At 41.8% G+C, this 24,077-nt stretch overlaps 2 protein-coding genes across 5 annotated transcripts in view; one reads left to right on the top strand and one right to left on the bottom strand.

Annotated features, from left to right (window-relative positions):
- Positions 1–7,437, bottom strand: part of pphln1 (periphilin 1) — a 155,512-nt gene extending 148,075 nt beyond the window's left edge. For 2 of the 4 annotated variants that reach the window (XM_043709067.1, XM_043709071.1), the window contains exon 1: positions 7,344–7,437. The gene's annotated coding sequence lies outside the window, so the exon portion shown is untranslated. Of the gene's footprint in view, positions 1–6,665; positions 6,980–7,138; positions 7,264–7,343 lie in introns of those variants that run through there. The other 2 variants (XM_043709070.1, XM_043709069.1) reach the window with 2 other exon arrangements.
- Positions 7,438–7,627: 190 nt separating this feature from the next.
- Positions 7,628–24,077, top strand: part of zcrb1 (zinc finger CCHC-type and RNA binding motif 1) — a 41,058-nt gene continuing 24,608 nt past the window's right edge. The window contains exon 1 of the mRNA XM_043709072.1: positions 7,628–7,829. The gene's annotated coding sequence lies outside the window, so the exon portion shown is untranslated. The remainder of the gene's footprint in view (positions 7,830–24,077) is intronic.

The raw sequence follows: 24,077 nt of genomic DNA, 5'->3' as shown, positions 1-24,077 counted from the left end.
CCTCACACAAGTGTAAAATGCCTTTGTGTTCTCCCTAATCCGTTCTGCCAAGCCTTTCTCCTGCCCCCTCCTGGCTCTCCTCAGACCATTTTTAAGCTCCTTCCTTGCCTGCCTGTAATCCTGTAGAGCTGAGCTTGACCCTAGCTTCCTCCACCTTATGTAAGCTACCTTTTTCCTTTTGACGAGAAGCTCCACCGCTCTCGTCATCCAAGGTAACTTTATCTTACCACTTCTTGCCTGTCTCAGAGGGACATATTTATTCATCACTTGCAACAACTCTTCCTTAAACAGTCTCCACATGTCTATAGTGCCTTTACAATGGAACAATTGCTCCCAATCCATGCTTCCTAACTCATGTCTAATCGCATCATATAAATAGAAAGTGGACATCGCCACAGGTGCTTCATCCAGAGATTCACTGAAGATGTTACCTAGTATGGCGACAAAATGTCTGAAAACTCCAGCTCAGCGAGCAAACTTACATCCAGAACCTCAATCTGAGCTACAAATCTTCTCAAAATTTACTAGGATTTATTATGCTAAGAAATTGCATATACATTTTATTGTTGATAGTAAGCTTTAGCAAAATGCCTTCAATTCTGTGATTTTCTTGCATTGCTGTTGTCGCGTAACAGATTAACTAATTCTCAAATTTACATCCTGATTTCCAAGTATTTATTTCACAGAAAAACAGAATGGCTACAGGAGAAAGAAGCCAATTGACCCACTGTATCCATGCCAGGACTCTCAGAATAATTCAGCTACTCTCAATTTTTGAAGTGAGAGGAGAAAAATTTAAAAAGGGACCCGATAGGCAACTTTTCCACATAGTTCATTCCATATACAAATCACGTTCTATCAAAGGAAGTGGTTGATGGAGGTACAGTTACAACATTTAAAAGACATTTGGACAGGTACATGAGTAGGAAAGATTTAGAGGGATATGGGCCAAATGCAGGCAAAAGGGAACTAGTTTATTTTGGGAAACTTGGTCGGCATGGACTGAAAGATCTCTGTGTTGTATGAGTTTCTGACTAGCATTCCTGTTGGTTCCCAGTGGCACTGAATTAACTCCAGATAATTACCCAAAACCCCTCTGAAAGCCATGATTAATTCAGTTCAAGTTGATCAAGGTTCACAATAACATTCAGGTTTTCGAACTCTACGTAAATATTTATGAAACCCAAGATTCCAAATACATTACTAACCCTTCTGCATTCAATGATGTGCGCACATATAACCCCAGTTCTGGCAATATCCTGGTAACATCTTCTGAACACTCTTCATCTTAATAATATCCTTCCTTGAACAGGGAGACCAGAACTGGACACATCAGAAGAGGCCTCAATGTCCTGTACACCTTCAACATGACCTCCCAACTCAAAGGACTGAGCAATGAAGACAAGATTAGATTACTTTACAGTGTGGAAACAGGCCCTTCGGCCCAACAAGTCCACACCGACCCGCCGAAGCGCAACCCACCATACCCATACATTTACCCCTTACCTAACACTACGGGCAATTTAGCATGGTCAATTCACCTAACCTGCACGTCTTTGGACGAAACCCACACAGACACGGGGAGAATGTGCAAACTCCACACAGTCAGTCGCCTGAGGCGGGAATTGAACCCGGGTCTCTGGCGCTGTGAGGCAGCAATGCTAACCACTGTGCCACCATGCTGCCCACCAAGCATGCCAGGTTTCTCGGTTTCTCAGGCCCTATCTTTAATTGTGTATGTCTTGCCTTTGTTCGTTTTACCAAAATGCAATACCTCACACTTATCCAAACTAAACTCCATTTGCCACTCTTCAGCCCATTGACCCAAATGATCAAGATCTCTTTGTAATTTTAGACAACATTATAATGTCGATTTCGAAGCTCCTTGGATACTGCCTGAACTGCTGTGCTCTTCCAGCACCACTAATCCAGGACATTTTTCATTGTCCATTCTACCAATAATCTTGGTGTTATCCACAAACATACTAACCATGCTTTCTATATTTCCATCTCAACCATTTACGTAAATGCCAAACAAAAGTGGACCCAGCATCAATTCCCGTGGAATACTGTTGGTCACAGGCATCCAGTACGAAAAACAACCCTCCACCATCATTCTGTCTCCTGCTGTTATGGCAATTTTGTATCCAATTGGAAGTTCACTGTGAATCCTGTGTGATCTAACTTTACTAGTTAGTCTACCATGCAGAATCTTATCAAAGGCTTTACTAAAGTCCAAGTAAACAATGTCTATCAATCCTCTTGATTTCCCTTGCATAAAACCATGCTGACTACCCCTATTGGTCTCTGCTTGTCCAAATGCATATATCTCCTATCTTTCAGAATCATTTCCAATAACAGGGGCAGCACGGTGGCTCAGTGGTTAGCACTGCTACCTCAACAGTGCCAGGGACCAGGTTCAATTCCAGTCTTGGGCGACTATCTGTGTGGAGTTTTCACGTTCTCCCAGTGTCTGTGTGGGTTTCCTCCAGTTGCTCCAGTTTCCTCCCACAGTCCAAAGATGTGCAGGTTAGATGTGCTAAATTGCCCATAGTTTTCAGGGATATGAATATTAGGTGCATTAGTCAGGGGTAAATATAGGGTAGGGGAATGGATCTCAGTGGGTTACTCTTCGGAGGGTCGGTGTAGACTTGTTAGGCTGAAGGGCCTGTTTCCACACTTTAGGGATTCTGAATCTGAATCTCCCCACCACCAAAGTGAGACTCACAGGTCAAAAGTTCCCAGACTTCTCCTTACAACTCTTCTTCAACAAAGGCACAACATACGCTTCTCTCCAGTCATTCAGCATCTTACCCATATTCATAGAAGACCACAAATATTTCTGCAAGGGCCCCACAATTTTCTCGCTAACTTCCCCACAAAGTATTGGGAGACACAAGGTCAACACTGTAAGTAATCTAATCTAAATCTAATCTAAGTCCTGGAAATTTATCTACCTTCATATTTTCTAAGACCTCCACCATTTCCTCTTATGTCATAGGAACTATTTTCAAAATATCACTATTTATTTCCTGGAGTTCTCTGGCCTTCATTTATTTCTCCACATTAAAAACTGATGCAAAATATTCATTTAACTCTCCCCTTATCTCCTGATTTCAACACAATGATGACCTTATTAATCCTTAAGGGGCCCTTACTTGCTCGCTAGTTGCTGTCTTGCTCTTAATGTATATGCAGAATCTCTTTGATTATCCTTAACGTTATTTGTCGATATAGACTCTCTCATATCCCCTCCTTTCCCTTCCTGATATCCATCTCTTAAGAATGCTCTTACACTTTAAACTGTCCAACAGATTCATTTGAACTCTGTTTTCTTTATCTAATTTACAATTCTTTATTCTTGACTAGAACCTCAATATCTTGATTCCATCCATTGTTCTTTAATCCTACCAGCCTTACCTTTCAGCCTAACAGGAACATAATGACTCTGAACTCTTGTTATCACACTCTTAAAGCCTCCCACTTATCAGTCATGCCTTTACCGCAAACTTTCTACTCCAATCAACTTTGAAAATTCTTGTCTCATTCCATTAAAATTTGCCTTACTCCAATTAAAAACTTTTATTTTTATGGAAGGCTTATACTTTTCTCTAAGTATTTTAAAACCAATAGAATTCTAAAGCCAAAGTGTTCCCTTGTTATCACTTCAGTCACTTGCCCTGTCTTATTACCCAAGAGAACATCAGATTGCTCTATCTCGAGTAGGAATATTTACATTCTTTCGATGAAGACATTTTTCTTGTATCATTTAATAAATTCTTCACCATCCAAACCTTTCACATTATGGTGGTTTCTATCAATGTTTGGAAAATTAAAATCATCTACAATCTTATTATTCTTACATACATGAGATCTCTCCAAATATTTGTTGCTCACCTTCCCTCTGACTATTGAGAAGTCTATAGCACAATTCCATCAAGATTGTCATGCCACTTTTATTTCTAATTTCAACCCATATATTTTCACTGGACAATTTTTCAGAAACAACTTCTCTAGTCACAGCAGTAATGCTTTCCTTAATCAAAAACACCACATCCCCATCTCTTTTGCCTCTTTCTAACTTTCCTATAGCATCCGGAACATTGAGTTGCTGGTCCTGTCCATCCCTCAGCCAAGTTTCTGTAATAGCTATGATGTCCCAATCCCATATCCCCAAATATGCCCTGAAATCTTGGCAAGTGAAATTAAATGCAATCTGTCTACCCATTCCATCAGCATATCTTTCTCAATTCATTATTTTCTGACTCTGAATTGCTCTTTGCTTGTTCTTCATAGCTAACCTACAATGTTTGCATACTTAACTTTATTTGTTCCTTTACTAATAAGTGATCAACTTGTTCCAACACCAGATCTAGTGATCCTTCCTTCCTAAAGAAACTTCCAAAAAATTCTTCAAATACTCAATCCTTTCTTAGGTTATATTACGATAATTAAAGTCCCCCCATTGTAAATACTCCAAACGTGGTACATGGTTACCAACTAGAAAGGTACTTATTCTACAAATACTCCTTCACTTTGGTCACAACAGTTCTGTTGGCACAAAGCCAGTGACACTTTCCAACTCATTTAAATGGTCTGGTTGTTCTGCAAGAAACAGATCTTGTCCTATCACAATCCATAATTCTTGTCTTTATCTCTCAGCTCTTTCCAATTGTATAACATAAACGGTGTCTGCTCTGTTCCCAGAGACCTGCTTAACCAGTTCTGATCAAAGACTTCCATCAGAAAACTTTTCTATTCATAGAATCTCGCTTATTTCTTCTCTACACAAACTGTCAGTATGCTTAAAACCACCAAACAGAAAATGCTGACAACCCAGCTCAACTGCAATTAGTTTTCTCACTACCTGTTGCTTCTTAGCTGATCTGCATGGCAAACTCAGGACACATGGGCACTTCTTGGAATTTCAAAATGTCATAATCAAGAAACCAATTTTCCTAATTTAAAATACTCCCCAGTCCCTTGTGACCTTATAAGGACATCACGCAAAAGAAAAATGAGATTTTTCTGGCACATGTATTATCACACCTGAATAACTCGTTTCAAAGAATATTTAGTATCCAGTCTTGTCCTTTTGACACTAATCTCTCACCAGCACATCATCATATTGCCACATGGTCAACTGTGACTGAAATTTAAAATTTATTGCACTCCACTCGTTTATGTACAAGTACAGTAAACACAAACATTATTCATTTTCCTTTGATTATGACCATACCAAATACATGATAATTTTAGTATCATGCCTCTGCCAATTCTTTGCGCGGTGATTAACATTTCTAATGTTACCAAGGTTCTGGCCCCATACCAAGTTAATGTAAACTCTCCAAATAGATGTTATTTCCTTTGCAGGTCCTTCTTGGATACTTTCCTAAAAGTGCCAGCAGAACTCTTTCTAGCCATGTCACTGTTGCTGATATGAACCATGACCTTTACCTATTCACCTTCCCTCCTCAGAGTGCTCTGCAGCCACTCAGGAACAACTCAGAAGGCAATATGCCATCCTGGATTCAAATCTACAACCACAAAGACACCCAAGTGTTCCCTAACTATACAAATCCCTATTACTCTTGCTTTCTGAATAATCCCGTGTCCCTTAGCTCTGGCTGCTCTCTCCAGAGGAATTATCATTCTCAACAGTATTCAGAATTTTTTCCCCCTCAATGAAAAGTGGTGGCAAAAAAAATCAAATACACAATTTTAGAAGTCTGCTCGAAATTACCATTTATTCATATAGTCAGAGGGAAATGAACACAGATCAACTGAAATTTTCAAGACTGAAATAAATGTTTGTTTGAAAAGAGCAACAATGGAAATGGATCAAAGGTTAATGTGGAGTGATGAGAGTTGTATGGAGTTGAGATACCAAACAAAAGAAAACAGAGTGACGCAACAGACTCAAGACGTTGAAATATCCATTGCAGACTTTTTGTGATGCTACAAATTGAAAGGTAACAAAATTGTACAAATGTGGTACGTGTATGGAATGAGCTGCCAGAGGATGTGGTGGAGGCTGGTACAATTGCAACATTTAAGAGGTATTTGGATGGGTATATGAATAGGAAGGGTTTGGAGGGATATGGGCCGGGTGCTGGCAGGTGGGACTAGACTGGGTTGGGATATCTGATCGGCATTGACAGGTTGGATGGAAGGGTCTGTTTCCATGCTCTACGTCTCTATGACTGTATGACTAGCTGCGAAACAGAAGCACAGACATGACTTGAGGCAGAGACCCTGACAATATTCGAGATTTGGGGAATTAAACTGCATCAACAGGTATACAGTACATAACTCCTGGTCAGTTCTTCAAAAATGAAAGCATTTTGACGTCCTGAATTTGAAGTTATACACCAAAGCAACAGTCGCTCAAAACGATCTCACTGATAAATACAAAACGCAATGCATAAATCCACACAGCAAGATAGTGCTACCCTGAGTCAAATCCAATGTGGTGAGAGATGCCCGCCTCCTGTACAAACGATCCCTCACACATCACTGGGTTCACTGGGGAATGAGAAAGGAAAGGGGTGGAGGAGAAGAGGGGCAAAGGGAGAAGGAAGGCAAAGGAAAAGGGGGAATGCACGGACAGAGTTAACAAGAGGCTGATGGTCGGGTTCTGGCATCAGCCGTGTGTTGAAACGCACCCGCTTGACATCAACGTGACAACAGCAGCGCGGAAGAGCCACATCGGGACTCGAAACGTTAAATCTGCGTATCTGCCTCCTCTTCACGGAATGCTACCAGTTGTGAAGAAATTCAGTACTTTCTGGTTTGATTTTTGATTATTCTAGCAGCAGGACTGTCCCTGCAATGCACCAAAAGTCGATACCAGCGGAAATAAAGGCACCGGTGAAATCCCACGGCCGTCAGTGTCAGATATTAATAATAACAAACAACGAAGGGGCCCAGCTGAACGACAGGGCAAACCACACACGAGCTCCGTGGATCTACGCACGGCCGGTTCCAGTCAGACCCGCCTGCTTACTACATCACCTCCTCACCCACCCACCCCGCGCAGCCCCATCCCATCGCCCAGCACTCACGGGGCCCGCTCAGCTCGAGCCGGCGGGCGCAGCCAAGGGCGCGCGGCCTGTTGCCAGGGAGACGCTCGCTTTACCTGGAGGGGGCCGTTGGGAAACGCGCGATCGGGCCGAACCTGGCTCGAGCCTTTTTCAAGTTCCCCTGACGTCGGGTCGGAACCGGCCCCCGCCGGATCCGCGCGAGATGTCACTCCCACATTCCCCCCCCCGCCAAACCTCCCCGTCACAGTCACCCCCGCCTGAGAATTACTCACATGCTAAATCACTATTTTCAACATTTACCTTTGAACAGCACGAGACGTGAGGGAAGGAATGCAATCTCTCAGTTACTACCTTGACGATGAACCACCAGGAACTAGTCCCTCCCCGCCCCTTTTAATTCACGCATCCTCCCTTCCTTCGCCCGCCTCATGCCAGGAAACGTCAAACACAAAAACAATGTCTGTCCCTCGCCCCCCTCGCGCCCCCACGGCGGAATGCCGCCCGGTGCGAGTCAGCCTGTGATCGCTTCAGACGCGTGTCCATGGGAGAAGATCAGATGTATAAGTCTTTCCGCACTTTGCGAAGCGGAGAATCTGGGATATGTGTTTCCCCCGCTTTTTCCGCAAGACAGCTTCAAATCTCGCGCGACGTGGAGAGGGCGAAGGGATCGACAGCTGCAACATGGCGGCCGAGGTGTTGTGTTGTGAACAGAGTCATCTCAAAATGTGAAGGGAGCTACCTGACTGTGCTGGGGGAAACTTTAAACAAGGGGGGAAAGTTTTCCAGGTAAAGAAATTGGAAGTTTATATTTTAAGAGAGCCTTGCAGAATTATCTCTAGTTCATCTTTGCATTTTAATTGAGTTAGGCATTATTGGTAATGAGTGGATAAAACAGCACCATTTTTAGTGATTTCCTTCGTAGAAGTAGATCACTTGAAAGTACATGTTTTGCCCACATTGGAACCCCATGTTACAAGTAATAAAGCAAATCAAATGACTTGCCTGACATAATTAATCCATCAATTTGGTGTGGTGGTCTTGGTTGGGGGAAAAAACTTGAAGGGGGGGAAATATGATTCAATGACTATCAATATATTAAACTGTTGCTTGATTAGTGTTTAGGGCAGTACTCCCAATTTTGTGGCCAGTCTTCAGCTGTTAATGACCCACTGATGTATGTTTGAGTCCATACAGGCCCATTAGGGAAATATCTGTCCCTGAAAGGCAAACTTCATATGATTCAATAGCTTCACAATCATCATTGCTAAGACTTATTTTATTTAAGATTTAGTTAAAATAGCATAAGTTGTTGTAATGGGATTTGAATGTGTTAATTGAAGTATCTCATATAATACTATCATATTATCAGTTTGTTGACATCTCAGACCAAAGGGCATCAGGATTTGTTTGAGAGCTGAGGAAAGAGGTGGATATATGGTGAAGTATGAGAACCAAACTTGATGATGACTTTTATTTAACTGTTTTAAAAATATGAATTTCATTAACAAATTATCATCTTCATTTTTGAGGCTCAAAAATGCTAGGTTGTAACATCGATCCATATTTGGGGGCAATTGTGAATGGATGCATTTGCCACTTTAAATTTGATTCCTCCTTGCCATATATCATTCATAAACCTTATAATCTTCAGAAATTTGTTCAAAATTGAGTTGCTCAGGTACATCCCACATAAAATCCTATTGGTGCATGGCTCCCCTTCCCTGTTTTGTTGTTCAGCATTACCTGCACTTTCCACAGAATTTAAAATCTATTTGAACTGAATCTGAAATTACCCTACTGTTGTTATTTTTCTCCTTTTGGAGCTCTTATTGCTCTATTTCCTTTACTACCCTTAGCATTCACAAAATCCATCCTTTCAGGAAACTGATGCTCCTATCAATCTGAAATGTTGTCTGTTTCTCTCCACAACCTGAGCTGCTAAGTATTTCCAGCTTCTCTTTTACTTTTGGTTTGCAGTATTTTGCTTTTGTCTTGGAGGGAACTTTGTCCCTTTTTCTTACTACTTCATACAGTTCTGACCCCCTTACAAAATATAATTGGACATTCTGCACTGAAGGCACTTTGTATAAATGCTGTTGCTTGTGATTGGTAGAGTTGATTTGATTATAAACATGTATGCAAAAGTTCTGCTAAGAAATGTAAACTCAAATGGTTTGTTTGTTCTCTTTTTGGGAAAGAATTGGAAAAGATAGCAAACTAATTATTTTCTACTTGTTATGAAGCTCTTGTGGATGTGAAGTGAAGACCAGTTCATGTTAAGTAGCAAAATCCTCAGGTTCCCAGCTATTTCATATGATTCAATATCTGAACAATTAGGCGATTGACTGACTTAAAAGGCAGATTTGAAAATCTGAGAAATAACAGGTTAGAATGAGCAGCTAATGAAACTTAAGTAAAATTGCTACAATGTTGCTTTGCCAAGATGCCAGTGGATGTGCTCTTTAAGATGTGTTGGGAAATTGGAGACAAAATTGCGCTAATGGAATATGTGTGTGACTAGCTGTTAGGTGTTTATTTTTGGGATTTGTTCAATGTTTTTGGTGGTTGAGAGTCAACTATTCATAAATATGGATGCCACACATCTCAATATCACTTTTGTTTTCTCTGTTTTGACTATTTGTTACTGACTTTCAGGTCTGAATATTGCAGAATAATTTGAAGCACAAATGAGGCCACTTCAGTCCATTGTATCTTCACTGGCTCTCTAAGTGAACATTTCACTTTGTGCCATTCTTCAGTTTTTCCCTCCTAATGCTACACATTATTCCTTTTTAGTTAACACCTGAATCCACTTTCAATGTTTAAGTTAATTTTTACTTGTTTTACCAATTCATTTAAATCCTTGCAATCCCATTTTTGATCTTTTCAAGAGTGGGAAAAGTTTCTCCCTCTCTTCTCCGTCCAGACACCTCATGATTTTGAATACCTCAATTTAGTTTTCTCTAATTTGTCATTTCTCCAAAGAACAGAGTCCCAACTTTTCACTCTTGGTTCAGAATTGAACATGTTCATCCCTGTGACCATTCTCTTGAATCTTTTCCATGGGCTTACTGATATTTTTTCATCCTTCCTACCATGTGGCACTGCATGCTGTATTGCAGCTGAGGTCAGACTGGTCTTTGATACAGTTGCAAGTAACTGCCTTGCTGTGAATCCCTTTTAATAAAGCCTGAGATACTGTATGCTTTATGAACCACCCTTTAAATCTGTCCTGCTGCTTTCAATGATTTATGCACCTTGTTTCCTCTGTGCCTGGTCCTCCTTTAGAGTTTTTATGTATTCGCTCCATGTTCTTCCAACTGAAATGAACCATTTCACATTTCTCTGCCAAAGGAGGAGAGACAAGTTTTTTTTTGTACAGAGGATGGTAAGTGCTATCAGAGGAAGTGATAGAAGCAGATACAATAGCAATATTTTAAGAGGCATCTTGACAGATGCATGAGTAGGCAGGGTAAAGGGAGATGCAGACCGTATAGAGGCAAAAGGTTTTAGTTTAGAAAAGCATCGCATGTCAGTGCAGTCTTGGTAGGCTGAAGGGCCTGTCCTTGTGCTGTACTTTATAGAGTCATAGAGATATACAGCACAGAAACAGACTCTTCGGTCCAACTCATCCATGCCGACCAGATATCCTAAATTAATCTAGTCTCATTTGCATTTGGCCCATATCCCTGTAAACCCTTCCAATTCATATACCCATCCAGATGCCTTTTAAATGTTGTAACTGTACCAGCCTCATCCTCTGACAGCTCATTCCATATATGCAGCACACTCTGTGTGAAAATGTTGCCCCTCGCATCCCTTTTAAATTTTTCCCCTCTCGCCCTAAACCTATGCCCTCTAGTTCTGGACTCTTTCCCCACCAACTCAAGAAAATGACTTTGTCTATTTATCCTATCCATTCCCCTCATGATATCATAAACCTTGATACAGTCACCCTTCAATCTCCAATTGAGGGAAAACAGGCAAAACAGCCCCAGTCTATTCAGTCTCTCCCAAGGGTCAAACCCTCCAACCCTGGCAACCTCCTTGTAAATATTTTCTGAACCCTTCTTGACCAGAATTGCACAATATTCCAAAAATAGCCTAACCAGTGTCCTATATGACTACGACATGACCTCCCAATTCCTAAACTCAATGATCTGACCAATAAAGGAAAGTATACCAAATGCTACCTTCACGATCCTGTCTTCCTGAAACTCCACTTAGGATGTGTATGCCCATTCCACCAACTTAGCTTTGTCCTTTTCAAAGTTCTCCACAACTTAAGATGCACCTTTTTCATGTAACGGGAAAGAGTTCCACTTTCTTCTGCCCTTAAGTGCAGTAGACAGCAGCTTGATTCTAAATCTGACATCATATTTTTGTGTATAAAAGATATACAAAGGCAAGGCAAGTAGATGAAGTGAGTGCGCATATGAACCAGGCATGTGTTTACTGAATGGCGGAACAGCTAGGAGTAGTTATACTTCCACGTTATTAGATGGAATATTCCACATAGTCCTTTCATACATAGGAGACCTATCCATCAAATTGTGTTCTTATTGTAGCACAGTTGATTACCACATGCAGAATTATCTTTTTGGAGCCAATTCTTTCATGTCTTCCATAATGTTGGTTTTACTAGAGCTGCTTTTGTAAATACTGTATTAGATTTTTATTTCGCAGTTTTCATTTTGTATTTTATGGGAAGGAGAAGCAGCAAAGAGAAATTTGTGAAATCAACTGTGACCATGAGTTGCTGTCTTGATTTAACTTTCATCGTGCATGCTGAAATGTCTAAATCCAGATGCATAAACATGACTTAACAATACTGAATGACATTTACAACATTTTTTTCTTTATAGTCTCATAGAAATATAAGTTAATCTGCAATCTATTAATTTGATCCAAATTCTCAATCGGTATGCACCTCATTGTGTCACACAAAATTGAGTGGTTCCATCATTGCTCCCATCTATATCAATGATAAAAATGCTAAGTAACAGTGGTTTACTGCCTGTAACTTGACCCTGCAGCAAGATACACTTCTTCCTGATGATCTGCCTGCAAAGTTGAAGTAATTTGTCAGTTCAGTCACTGCTGAACAATTCCCAAAATATGTAATGGTTATTAGTAGGTTTTTATACGGCACTTTGTCAAAGATATTTTGGAAATGATTTTGTCATCCAGTGGTTTGCTAATCTCCAAGAACTCAGTCAGGATTATGAGAGAGGACCTTCATTTCCTAAAGCCCTGTCTGTGTTCCATAATTGCTGAATTCTTGAAGGAATCATAAATCACATCATCTGCAACTGACATCAAATTGACTGGCTTGTAATTCCCAAAGTCCAAATTCTTCCACTTAATTATTGGAATTGCGAGAGTCATACTGCTTTTTGTTGGTAGTTCCCCAGATGTCAAAAGAGTTAGTGAATATGAGCCAGTAGTGCGCATACGATATAGCCATTCCTTCAATAGCCTGGGGGATTTGGAATCAGTCTGAGCCGCGTAATCATTGAATGTTTTAAATTTGACTATTAAGTAAATTTTACTGGATCTAAATCAATAACACTTGGCATCTAAGCATCATTATCCACGATTAAATACAGTTCTCATTGATTATTTCACACTTGAGCTATATCCCAAAAGTAAAATTAAACGTTAGGAGAATTAGTGGGTATTTGCAGCTGGACTTTAAAACAATATGGTACAGTATAGCAGGAGGCAAGTTAACCCATTGGACATATTAAAGGTATAAGGTTAAGGGAAACAAGAATAAAGTTCCTGATGTCATCAGTTCCTGAATTCTACAAAGCCGAAATGGCTTGAAATTTGGAAATTGACAAGGTTAGCAGAGCAGTCAGCTCCAGCCCAACATGTTCCTAGTTTTCTGATACTATACCTTGCTCCCTGTTTTGGCTTTTGCTTTGATACAGTATGATATCACTCTCCATATCAATGAAAATGGATTTGGTGTGTGACTTTGAAGCAAAAGGTCCTTCCTGCCATTAACCCTCCCAATTTAGTCCATTGGTGTTACCAATATGCCACTGTCTCTCCTTCTATAAAGTAAATTGGCTGGGATAAGAACACAAGAAATAAGAGCAGGAGTAAGCTCTGCGGTGACTCAAGGCAGCACTGTCATTCAACAAATTATCTTTCCCAGGCTTTAACTCTACTTTCAAGCCACTTCCTTGTAATCTAAAGTCCACTATTTCAACAGTCTTCCTACTGTCTGTTTAAATATTTTCAATGATCTAGCCTCCATAACTTTGAGGTAGAGAATTCCAGATATTTCGGAGAAGAAATTCTTTTGTAACTTTTGTTTTAAATGAGTGTCCCCTTATTCATGTTTGAGATTCTTCTGCTAAGAGAAATATCTTCTCAACATCAACCTGCCCAGTCCTCTCAAATCTTTTATATCTCAAACGGATCATCTCCCATTTTTCTAAACTCTAATGAATAAAGACATGACCGGTTCATCTATTTCTGATAAGTACTTAATGACATTGCGGTCCTACCTACCGCAAATGGACTGCAGTGGTTCAAGAATACATAACTATTGCCTTCTCAAAGGCAACAAGGAATGGGCAGTAAATGCTGACTTAGGACCCAATCTTGTGAATTAATTTTTCAAAAACCTTCATTCCCAGGAATCAGCTGCATGAATCTTCTTTGAACAGCTTTCAATGCTGGTATAAACTTATGTAAACTTGAGGACCAGACCTGAACATAGTATTTGACATGTCACCTCATCAACATCCTGTATAATTGTAATCGGTATTAACGCTAGACTATTAATCCAGAGACCCAGGTAATGTTCTGACGACCTGTGTTCGAATACCACTATGGCAGATGGTGGAATTTGAATTCAATAAAAATAAATCTGGAATTAAGAATCTACTGATTATGAAACCATTGCTGATTGACGGAAAAATCAGTCTGGTTTACTTATGTTCTTCAGCGAAGAAAATCTGCCATCCTCACCTGGTCTGGCAAACAAATATGTGACTCCAGACCCACAGCAATGTGATTACTCTTAACCGCCTTCTGAAATGGCCTAGTTAGTCATTCAGTTGTGCCAATTTCTACAAAGTCTCAAAGAAGTGAAATTAGGCAGATAACCTACCATCAATCTTGGTACTGAAAAAGACTGGCAGAAACAGCCTGGTTGACCCTGGAAAGTCATCCCTACTAACATCTGGGAGCTAGTGACAAAATTTGAGCATTGTCTCGCAGACTAGTGAAGTAACCTGGACATTGTCTATAAGGTATGTGATTCTCTGAGTGTGACTGTCCTAGACGCTACCATCACCATCTCTGGATGTGTTCTATCCCACTCGCAGGATAGACCCAGCACGGGTGGCAGCACAGTGGTATACAGTCAGGATAGAGTTGGTCTGAGAGTCCTCAACGTTTGACTCTGGACCCCATGAAGCCTTGTCGCTTCAGGTTAAACGTTAGACAAGAAAACCTCCTGATTACAAAGTATCGTCCATACTTAGCTAATGAATCGGTCCTCTTCCGTGTTGAACAACACTTGGAGGAAGCACTGAGGATGGCAAGGGCACAAGATATACGCAGGGTGGGAGATTTTAATGTCCACCACGAAGAATGGCTTGTCAGCAGTACTACTGAATGAGCAGATCTGATCCTGAAGGGCATAGCTGCTATACTGTGGGAACCACCAAGAGGGAAAAACATACCTGACCTCATCCTTGCCCAATCTGTCAGCTGCAGATGCATCTGTCTACGATAGTATCGGTAAGAGTGACCACCACACAGCCCTTGTGGAGATGAAGTCCCACCTTCATATTGAGAATAATCTCCATCGTGTTGTGTGGCATTATCACCGTGCTAAATGGGACAGACTTCCAACTGATCGAGAAATTTAAGACTGGGTGTCCGTGCGATGGTGTGGGCCATCAACAGCAGCAGAAATGTACTCCAGCATTATCTGCAGCCTCATGGCCTCATTACCATCAAGCCAGGGGATCAACTCTGTTTCAATTGAGAGTATAGGAGGGCATGCCAGAAACAGCACCAGGCATAACAAGGTGAAGTGTGAACCTGGTGGAGCCAGCAAACAGGACTACTTGCATGCCAAGCAACATAAGCAGCAAATGATAGACAGAGCCAAGCTATGCCACAACCAATGGATCAGATTTAAGCTGTGCAGCCCTGCCACATGTAGTTATTAAAGATGGTGGATGATTAAACAACTTGCTGGAGGGGGAGCATGGTGGCTCAGTGGTTAGCACTGCTGCCTCACAGTGCCAGGAACGTGGGTTCAATTCCTGCGTCAGGTGACTGTCTGTGGAGTTTGCATATTTTCCCAGTTTTATGTGTGGGTTTGCTGGAGGAGGACTCCACAAATATCCACATCTTCAATGATAGAGCCCAGCATATCAGTGCAAAAGATAAAGCTGAAACTTTCACAGCAATCTTCAGCTGGATGATGAAAGCACAGTATTCAGTACCATTCATATTCCTCAGATATTGATGCAGTTACAATGGCCAAATGCAACAGAGCTGGATATTACCAAGCCTTGGGCTGACAAGTGCTTATTAGATTAGATTACTTACAGTGTGGAAACAGGCCCTTCGGCCCAACAAGTCCACACCAACTCGCCAAAGCGTATACCACCCAGACCCATACATTTACCCCTTCACCTAACACTTCGGGCAATTTAGCAAGGCCAATTCACCTAACCTGCACATTTTTGGATTGTGGGAGGAAACCGGGGCACCTGGAGGAAACCCACGCAGACACTGGGAGAATGTGCAAACTCCACACACAGTCGCCTGAGGTGGGAATTGAACTCTGGCGTTATGAGGCAGCAGTGCTAACCACTGTGCCACCGTACCGCCCACCAAGTGGCAAGTAGCAGTCATACAACACAGATGCCAGGCTATCACCATCACCAATAAGAGAGCATCTAACCACTGCCTCTTGACATTCAATGATATTACCATCACTGAATCCTTCACTGTCAACATCCTGGGGGTTATCATTGACCAGAAACTCAGCTGGACTTGCCACATAAACACAGTGGCTATATGAGCAGGTCAGAGGCTAGGAATACCACAGTGAATAGCACATCACCTGACTCTCCAAAACCCATCCACCATCTACAAGGCACAAGTTAGGAGCGTGATGGGATATTCCCCACTTGCCTGGATGAGTGCAGCCCCAACAACATTCAAAGCTTGACACTACCCACAACAAAGCAGCTTGCTTCATTGCCCCTCCATCCACAAGTATCCACTCCCTCCTACCATTGATGCTCAATAGCAGCAGTGAGTACTATCTACAAGATGCCCTGCAGAAATTCACCGAAGATCTCGGACAGCATCTTTCAAAGCCATGACTGCTTCCATCTAGAAGGACAAGGACAGCAGATATATGGGAATGCCACAACCTTCAAGTTCCCCTCCCAGTCACTCACTATCCTGACTTGGAAATATCTTAGCATTCCTTCATTATCGCTGGGTCAAAATCCTGGAATTACTTTCCGAAGTTGTTTTTTCTCTTTCTCTGTTTTTAATGTTTCTAATTAGTTAATATCAAAATTCATCTTGCCTTCATTTGACAGCTGCAGCTGAGAGCTTTTCCTGTGTGACAGGGTGGCGTCCGGCGGTCCTGAATGGTGGTCTTACATAGTGTGGTGGTCTCCACCCTGCGGAGTGGTCTCCACCCTGCGGAGTGGTCTCCTGATGGAGCAGTTTGTCCTGATATGAGATCTTATTGGTGTTCCGGCTTAATCTTTGGCGAATGTTTCCAGCTCAGTGTTCCATTGGCCCAGTGTGGCGTTTTCTTCCACGGGTGGCTGCGTTTTCTTTGACGGATGCTTCCGGCCCAGTGATCTGACAGCCCTGTGTTTTAAGTGGTATTCTTGGTGGTGGTTTACTTCGGAGGCTTTCTGTCCAGTTTTAGTGGCATTTTGGTTTTGTCCTGGCGTAGCATTCTCTTATGAGATTGATAAGTCTCATTCTGGATGTGCATATCATCACTTGATCGGCTTTCTTGGAGAACAGTAGCCTTTAAATGATTAACTTTTTTCTTTAAGTTTGGTTTTTTTGTCACTTATGACTTCTGTCAATACTTTAGGTGCCATGATGGGGGTGACTTACAACACTTTTCATTGTATTTTTCTTGTAAAAGTACATATGGCAATAAATTCTAAATTCTAATGACATTGTGCAAGGCCAGCCAGCGATACCCACATCCTACAAATGATTAAATATTTTTTAAAAAGCCCAAATTTTAAACTCCCAAAGTCTAAGGCCAAAATTCTGTCCGCTGCCTTAATTATCTGTTGAATCCGCATGTTACCTTTTCAAGAAGCATAGAAAATAGGAGCAGGATTATATCCTTCAGCCCTTCGGGTCTGCTATGCTACTCGTTATGATCGTGGCTGATCGTCCAACTCAACAGCCTGTTCCTGTTTTCCTCCTGTATTCTTTGATCTGTTTACTCCCAATTGCTATATTCAACTCCTCTTTGAAATTGTATGATGTTTTGGCTTTGACTATTTTCTCTGGTTGCAAATGCTACAGGTTCACCACTTACTTGGACCTTTTAACATTAGTTATTCTGATTCTAATTTCTGCTCCATTCTTCCACTTATTTCTGTCCATTCCTGTCACAATTTGATTATTGTTCACCTCTTGACTATCCTGCACCTTTGCTGTTTTGTTTTTTAATGTCTAAACTTTCCTTCAGCTGAACACCCCTTCACCTCTGTCCATTAATTTCAACCCTATCTACAACCTTAGTTATGCTGTTCACCAGAGCACTGGTCCCAGCATGGTTCAAATTAAGCATGTTCCAACAGGATAATATTCTCTTTCCCCTGTCAGTGCCCCATGAATTGGAACCCACTTCTCCCACACCAATCTTTGAGCCTTACGCCAGTTCATTTATGACTCCAGCATTAAACCTGATATTATGATTATAGTTTTACTTTCCAATTTAGGCCCATAATGGTCATAATTTCACAGCAGAGCCTATTTCCTACCAAGAAAGTAGGACTAAGAGGGTCAGGCCAACTTTAGCGATTGTTCTTAGCTGGCTAGCCCAAGTTCCACCCCCACTGAAAACTAGGAGGTTCAGATAGGATCTACTTCTGGCTACCAAAGGAAGATGGCAGGAAAGAGCCTGGTTTCTAGCCATACAGGGAGTTGCCAGCCGGATTGGCAACTTCTGGGCACCCAGCAAACTGCTGAATTAATGGTGTAAGTTCTTGCAGTTCACTGCTATCTTAGAGACCTCTATCACTGCCTTGGCACAGAGTTGTGATTGCAATGCATTTTCAACACCTTTTCTGAACCAGTTTTGCTGTTAATGGTCTTGCATTTCCTTGCTGAGATTTGTTTTTCTTTTTGAAAAAATAGTTCTCTAAGACTGGTGAATTTTGGAATGCTGAGCCCCATAAGTTTATTTCTTAAGTTTAAAGAAACAAAGTAAGTTGGACAGAATGGGGGGGAAAGCGGGGGGCATGGGAAAGAGAGGTGAAGGGATAAAAGTATGGGAAGGGGAAGGTGGACAGAGGATGAAGCACCAGACTGAAAGTCAACTCATGTCTGGCCCCAGCATTCATGTGATTTCAAGTAAGGTGAGCTTGCAATGTGCCCCACCAGAGATAAGACATCACCGGCATTAGTTAAATCAAACTACTTAGCTTATCCTCAGTTGCCAACTCCATCCCTCATGATCATCAATTTCAGACTTGATTGTTTTCTGTCTCTAAACTGCTTCTTAATTAAAAAGGCATTTTTTTGGTTTTATTAATTAAAGTTTTGCTACTTAGAAGTGATCATTAAGAAGTTCTATTAATTACTCACATTATCAATTTATTGTTTTGTAATGCTTTTGTAATCAGGTTTAGTGTTGTTGTCTCTTCTTTCCACACCCCACCACCATGGCTCCTCTGTGAAGACATTAACCACCCCTGTTCGAGGTGGCACTGGTCATCGGTTTGAAACAAGCTGAATAAGGAACCTTGAGAAGGTTCCAGTGTGCTAGTGCCTTGAATTGCTGTAGTCCATATTCTATAGGTAAGTCCACAATGCTGTTGGAGAGGGAATTCCAGGATTTTGACCCAATGGCATTTAAGGAGCAGCAGTATATTTCTAATCCAAGATGGTGAGTGGCTTGGAGGGGATCTTACAGGTGGTGGTCCACATATCTTCTGCTCTTTTCCTTTTAGATGGTAATGGTTGTGGGTTTGGAAGGTGCTATCTAGGAACAACTTGATTGAGATTTTTGAAGAAGTAACAAAGACGATTGATGAGGGCAGAGCAGTAGACATGATCTATATGGACTTCAGTAAGGCATTTGACAAGGTTCCCCATGGGAGTCTGGTTAGCAAGGTTAGATCTCGTGGAATACAGGGAGAACTAGCCATTTGGATACAGAACTGGCTCAAAGGTAGAAGACAGAGGGCTGTGGAGGAGGGTTGTTTTTCAGACTGGGCCCTGTGACCAGTGGAGTGCCACAAGGATCGATGCTGGGTTCACTACTTTACTTTTTGTCACTTATATAAATTATTTGGATATGGTTATAAGAGGTACAGTTAGTAAGTTTGCAGATGGCACCAAAATTGGAGGTGTAGTGGACAGCAAAGAGGGTTACCTCAGAGTACAATGGGATCTTGATGAACCAACAGGCTGAGGAGTGGCAGATGGAGTTTAATTTTAGATGAATGTGAGGTGCTGCATTTTGGGAAAGCAAATCTTAGCAGGACTTGCACACTTTAATGGTAAGGTCCTAGGAAATGTTGCTGAACAAAGAGACCTTGGAGTGCAGGTTCATAACTCCTTGAAAGTGGAGTCGCAGGTAGATAGGATAGTGAAGAAGGCATTTGGTATGCTTGACTTTTATTAGTCAGAGTATTGAGTACAGAAGTTGGGAGGTCATGTTGCGGCTGTACAGGACATTGATTAGGTCACTTTCGGAATATTGCTTTCAATTCTGGTCTCCTTCCTATCAGAAGGATGTTGTGAAACTTGAAAGGGTTCAGAAGAGATTCCCAAGGATTAGAGAATTTGAGCTAATGGGAGAGGTTGAATCAGCTCGGGCTGTTTTGCCTGGAGCGTCAGAGGCTGAGGGGTGACCCCATAGAGGTTTGTAAAATCATGAGGGGTATGGATAGGGTAAATAGACAAGGTCTTTCTTTTCTCTGGGGTGGGAGTATCCAGAACGAGAGGGCATAGGTTAAGGGTGGTATGGGAAAGATCTAAAAGAGACCTGAGGGCCAACCTTTCCACGCAGAGGGTGTTGTGTGTATGGAATGAGCTGTCAGAGGAAGTGGTGGAGGCTGGTACAATTGCAACATTTAAAAGGCATCTGGATAAGTATATGAATAGGAAGGGTTTGGAGCGATATGGACTGGGTGCTGGCAGATGGGACTAGATTAGGTTAGGATATCTGGTTGAGTTGGATGAATTGAACTGAAGGGTCTGTTTCTGAACTGTACATCTCTGATCCTTGGTGTAATTTTTTAGGGCACTGTATAGATGGTACACACTGTTGCTACTGTGCATCGGTAGTGAAGGGAGTGCATGTTTACAGATCTGGTGCCAATCAAATGGATTGCATTGTCCTGGATGGTGTCAGGATTTTTTGAGTGTTGTTGACACTGCTCTCATTCAGGAGAAAGTGAGGTCTGCTGGAGATCAGAGATGGAAATGTGTTGCTGGAAAAGCGCAGCAGGTCAGGCAGCATCTAGGGAACAGGAGAATCGACGTTTCAGGCATTCCTGAAGAAGGGCTAATGCCCGAAACGTCGATTCTCCTGTTCCCTAGATGCTGCCTGACCTGCTGCGCTTTTCCAGCAACACATTTCCATCACTGCTCTCATTCAGGCAAGTGAAGAATATTCCACCTCACTCCTGACAAAAGATAAAACTGAAGCATTTGCAGCAGTCTTCAGCCTGAAGTGCCAAGTGGATGATCGACTTCAGCCTCCTCCAGGGGTCCGCAGCATCAGAGATGCCAGTCTTCAGCCAATTTGATTCACTCCACTTGATATCAAGAAACACCTGAATGTACTGGATACCACAAAGCCAGTGGGCCCTGATAACATTCTGGCAATTGAGTCATACAGCACAGAAACAAATCCTTTGGTCCAAACTGTCCATGCTGGCCAAGTTTCCGAAACTGAACAGATCCCACCTGTCTGTGTTTGATCATATCCCTCCAAACGTTTCCTATTCATGTACCTGTCCAAATGTCTTTTTAAATGGAACTGTACCTGTATCTACCACTTGCTGTAGCCGGTCATTCCACATACAAATCCCCTTTGTGTGAAAAAGTTACCCTTCACGTCCCTTTCTAAATCTTTCTCCTCATACTTTAAAAATATGCTGTCTAGTTTTGAAATCTCCTACCTTTGGGAAACGATCTTTGCTCTTCACCTTATCTATGATCCACATAATTTTCTAAACCACCTGAGGTAACCCTTCAACCTCCTATGCTCCTCCTTTTTATAATTCAAGCCCTCCAGTCCTGACAACATCCTGGTAAATCTTTTCCAAACCATCTCTAACTTAATCATTTCCTTCCTATAACAGGGTGACTGGAACTATACATAATACTCCAAATATGGTCTCATCAATGTCCTGTAAAGTCTCAACATGACGTCCCAACTCCTATATTCAGTGGTCTGAGCAATGAAGGCAAGCGTGCTGAATGCCTTCTTATCCACCCTATCTACCTGCAACACTCCTCAGTCCATTGCCCCAATTGATCAAGATCCCTTTGTAATCTTAGATAACCTTCACTGTCCACTATACCACCAATTTTGGTGTCATCCACAAACTTACTCAACATGCATCTTAAATTCTCATCCAAATCATTTATGAACTTGCTGTCCCCCTCGTCAAGCTGCTGCAGTACAATTACAACACTAGCATCTGCTCAACAATGTGAAACCATTGTCCAGGTATGTCCTGTATACAAAAAACAGGATAAAGCCATCCCAGCCAGTTACTGCCCCTTCAATCTACTCTCAATCATGATGGTATCATCAACAGTGCTGTCAAACAGAGCCTTTTCAGCAATAACCTGCTCAGTGACACCCAGTTTAGGTTCCACCAGGCTCACTGAGCTCCTGACCTCATTACACTCTTGGTTCAAACAGGACAAAAGAGCTGAATTCCAGAAGTGAGGTGAAAGTGACAGCCCTTGACTTCAAGGCTGCATTTGACCAAGCGTGGCATGAAGGAGCCCTGGCAAAATTGCAATCAGTGAGTATAAAGGAGCAAATTCTCTGTGAATTGGAGTCATACCTGGCACAGAGGAAGATGTTGTGGTTGTTGGAGATGAATCATCTCACCTCCAGGACTTGTCTGCAGGAGTTCCTCTGGAAAGTGTCCTCGGCCCAACCATTTTCAGCTGCTTCATCAATGACCTTCATTTCTTCATAAAGTCAGAAGTGGGGATGTTCGTCAATGATTGCGTAATGTTCAACACCATCTCCAACTTGTCAGATAGTGAGGTAGCTCCTGTTCGAATGCAACAGGGCATCTTGTACGTACGACACACTGCTGCTACTGAATGTCAGTGGTGTACAGAGTGGATGCAGGTTGCTTTGTCCTGGATGATGTCAAGTTTCAAGTGCTATTGGAGCTGCACCCATCCAGGCAAGTCGGGAGTATTCATCACACTCCTGACTTGTGCCTTGCAAACGATAGACAGGTTTGGATGTTTAAGGCTAGATAGGCCACAGTATTCCTAGTTTCTACCCTGGACATTATCCAGGCTTGGGCGGACAAGTGAAGTAACCCTTGTGCCATGTAAATGCCAGGCAATGACTATCTCCAATAAAAGACAATCTAATCACTGTCCCTTGACATTCAATGGTGTTATCATGACTGAATCCCCATTATCAAAATCCTTGGGGTTATAATTGACCAGAAATTCAACTGGATTCGCCACATAAATACAGTGGCTGCAAGAGGAGGGTAGAAACTAGGAATACTGTGGCCTATCTAGCCTTAAACATCCAAACCTGTCTATCGTTTGCAAGGCACAAGTCAGGAGTGTGATGAATACTCCCGACTTGCCTGGATGGGTGCAGCTCCAATAGCACTTGAAACTTGACATCATCCAGGACAAAGCAACCTGCATCCACTCTGTACACCACTGACATTCAGTAGCAGCAGTGTGTCGTACGTACAAGATGCCCTGCAGGAATTCACCAACTATCTTTTAGACAGCACCTCCCCAGTCCACGACCAGTTCCATCTCATAGGACAAGATTAACAGCTATCTGGGAACACTACCACCTGCAAGTTCTCCAAACCACTGAATACCTTGTCTTGGAACTATATCTCCATTCCTTCCCTATCACTAGGTTAAAATCCTGGAATTCTGTCACTATGGGCATTCTTGGTCAATGTATTACATGAAGACTGAACAGTTTAAGATTCATGACTATCTTCTCAAAGGCAACTATGGATGGGCAATAAATGCTGGCCAGTCAGTGATGCTCACACCCCATGAGTGAATTTAAAAAAAAACTTCTGTCTTGGTTGATAATGGACAGGTTTTGGGGACAAAAAAGGAGAATTATTCAGTACAGGATTCCGAGCCTCGGACTTACTCTTGTAGCCATGGTATTTATGTGGCTATTCCAGTTCCATTTCTTGTCAACTATAATTTTCACAGAATAGGAAGAAATGTACTTGAAAAGCCAGTGGAACTAATAAGTATCGAGTACTGGAACTCAAATTAACATAGGAAAACAAGAGAAAAAGTAATAGTATTAAAGGCTAACAGATCCCAAGGAGTTGGTTTCTGCCCCAGAACATTAAATGAAGTGGTGAAGTTGCAGGGACCGTAGTCATAATCTTTCAAAGCTCTCTTGATTTGGAGATTCTCTTAGATTTAAAAAATGTAAATATAATTATTATTTAAGAATGGTGAAAGAGAAGCTGTTGACCTACTTGGGAGATTGGTAAGGCGGTGGCATGAAATAGAATTGATAGATATGTACTTGAATTGGAAAGAGTTGTCTCATGATTAATT

Source organism: Chiloscyllium plagiosum, chromosome 19 (genome assembly GCF_004010195.1).
Source record: "Chiloscyllium plagiosum isolate BGI_BamShark_2017 chromosome 19, ASM401019v2, whole genome shotgun sequence".
NCBI classification, from domain to species: Eukaryota; Metazoa; Chordata; class Chondrichthyes; order Orectolobiformes; family Hemiscylliidae; genus Chiloscyllium; species Chiloscyllium plagiosum.
This window is presented reverse-complemented; position numbering and strand designations above follow the sequence as displayed.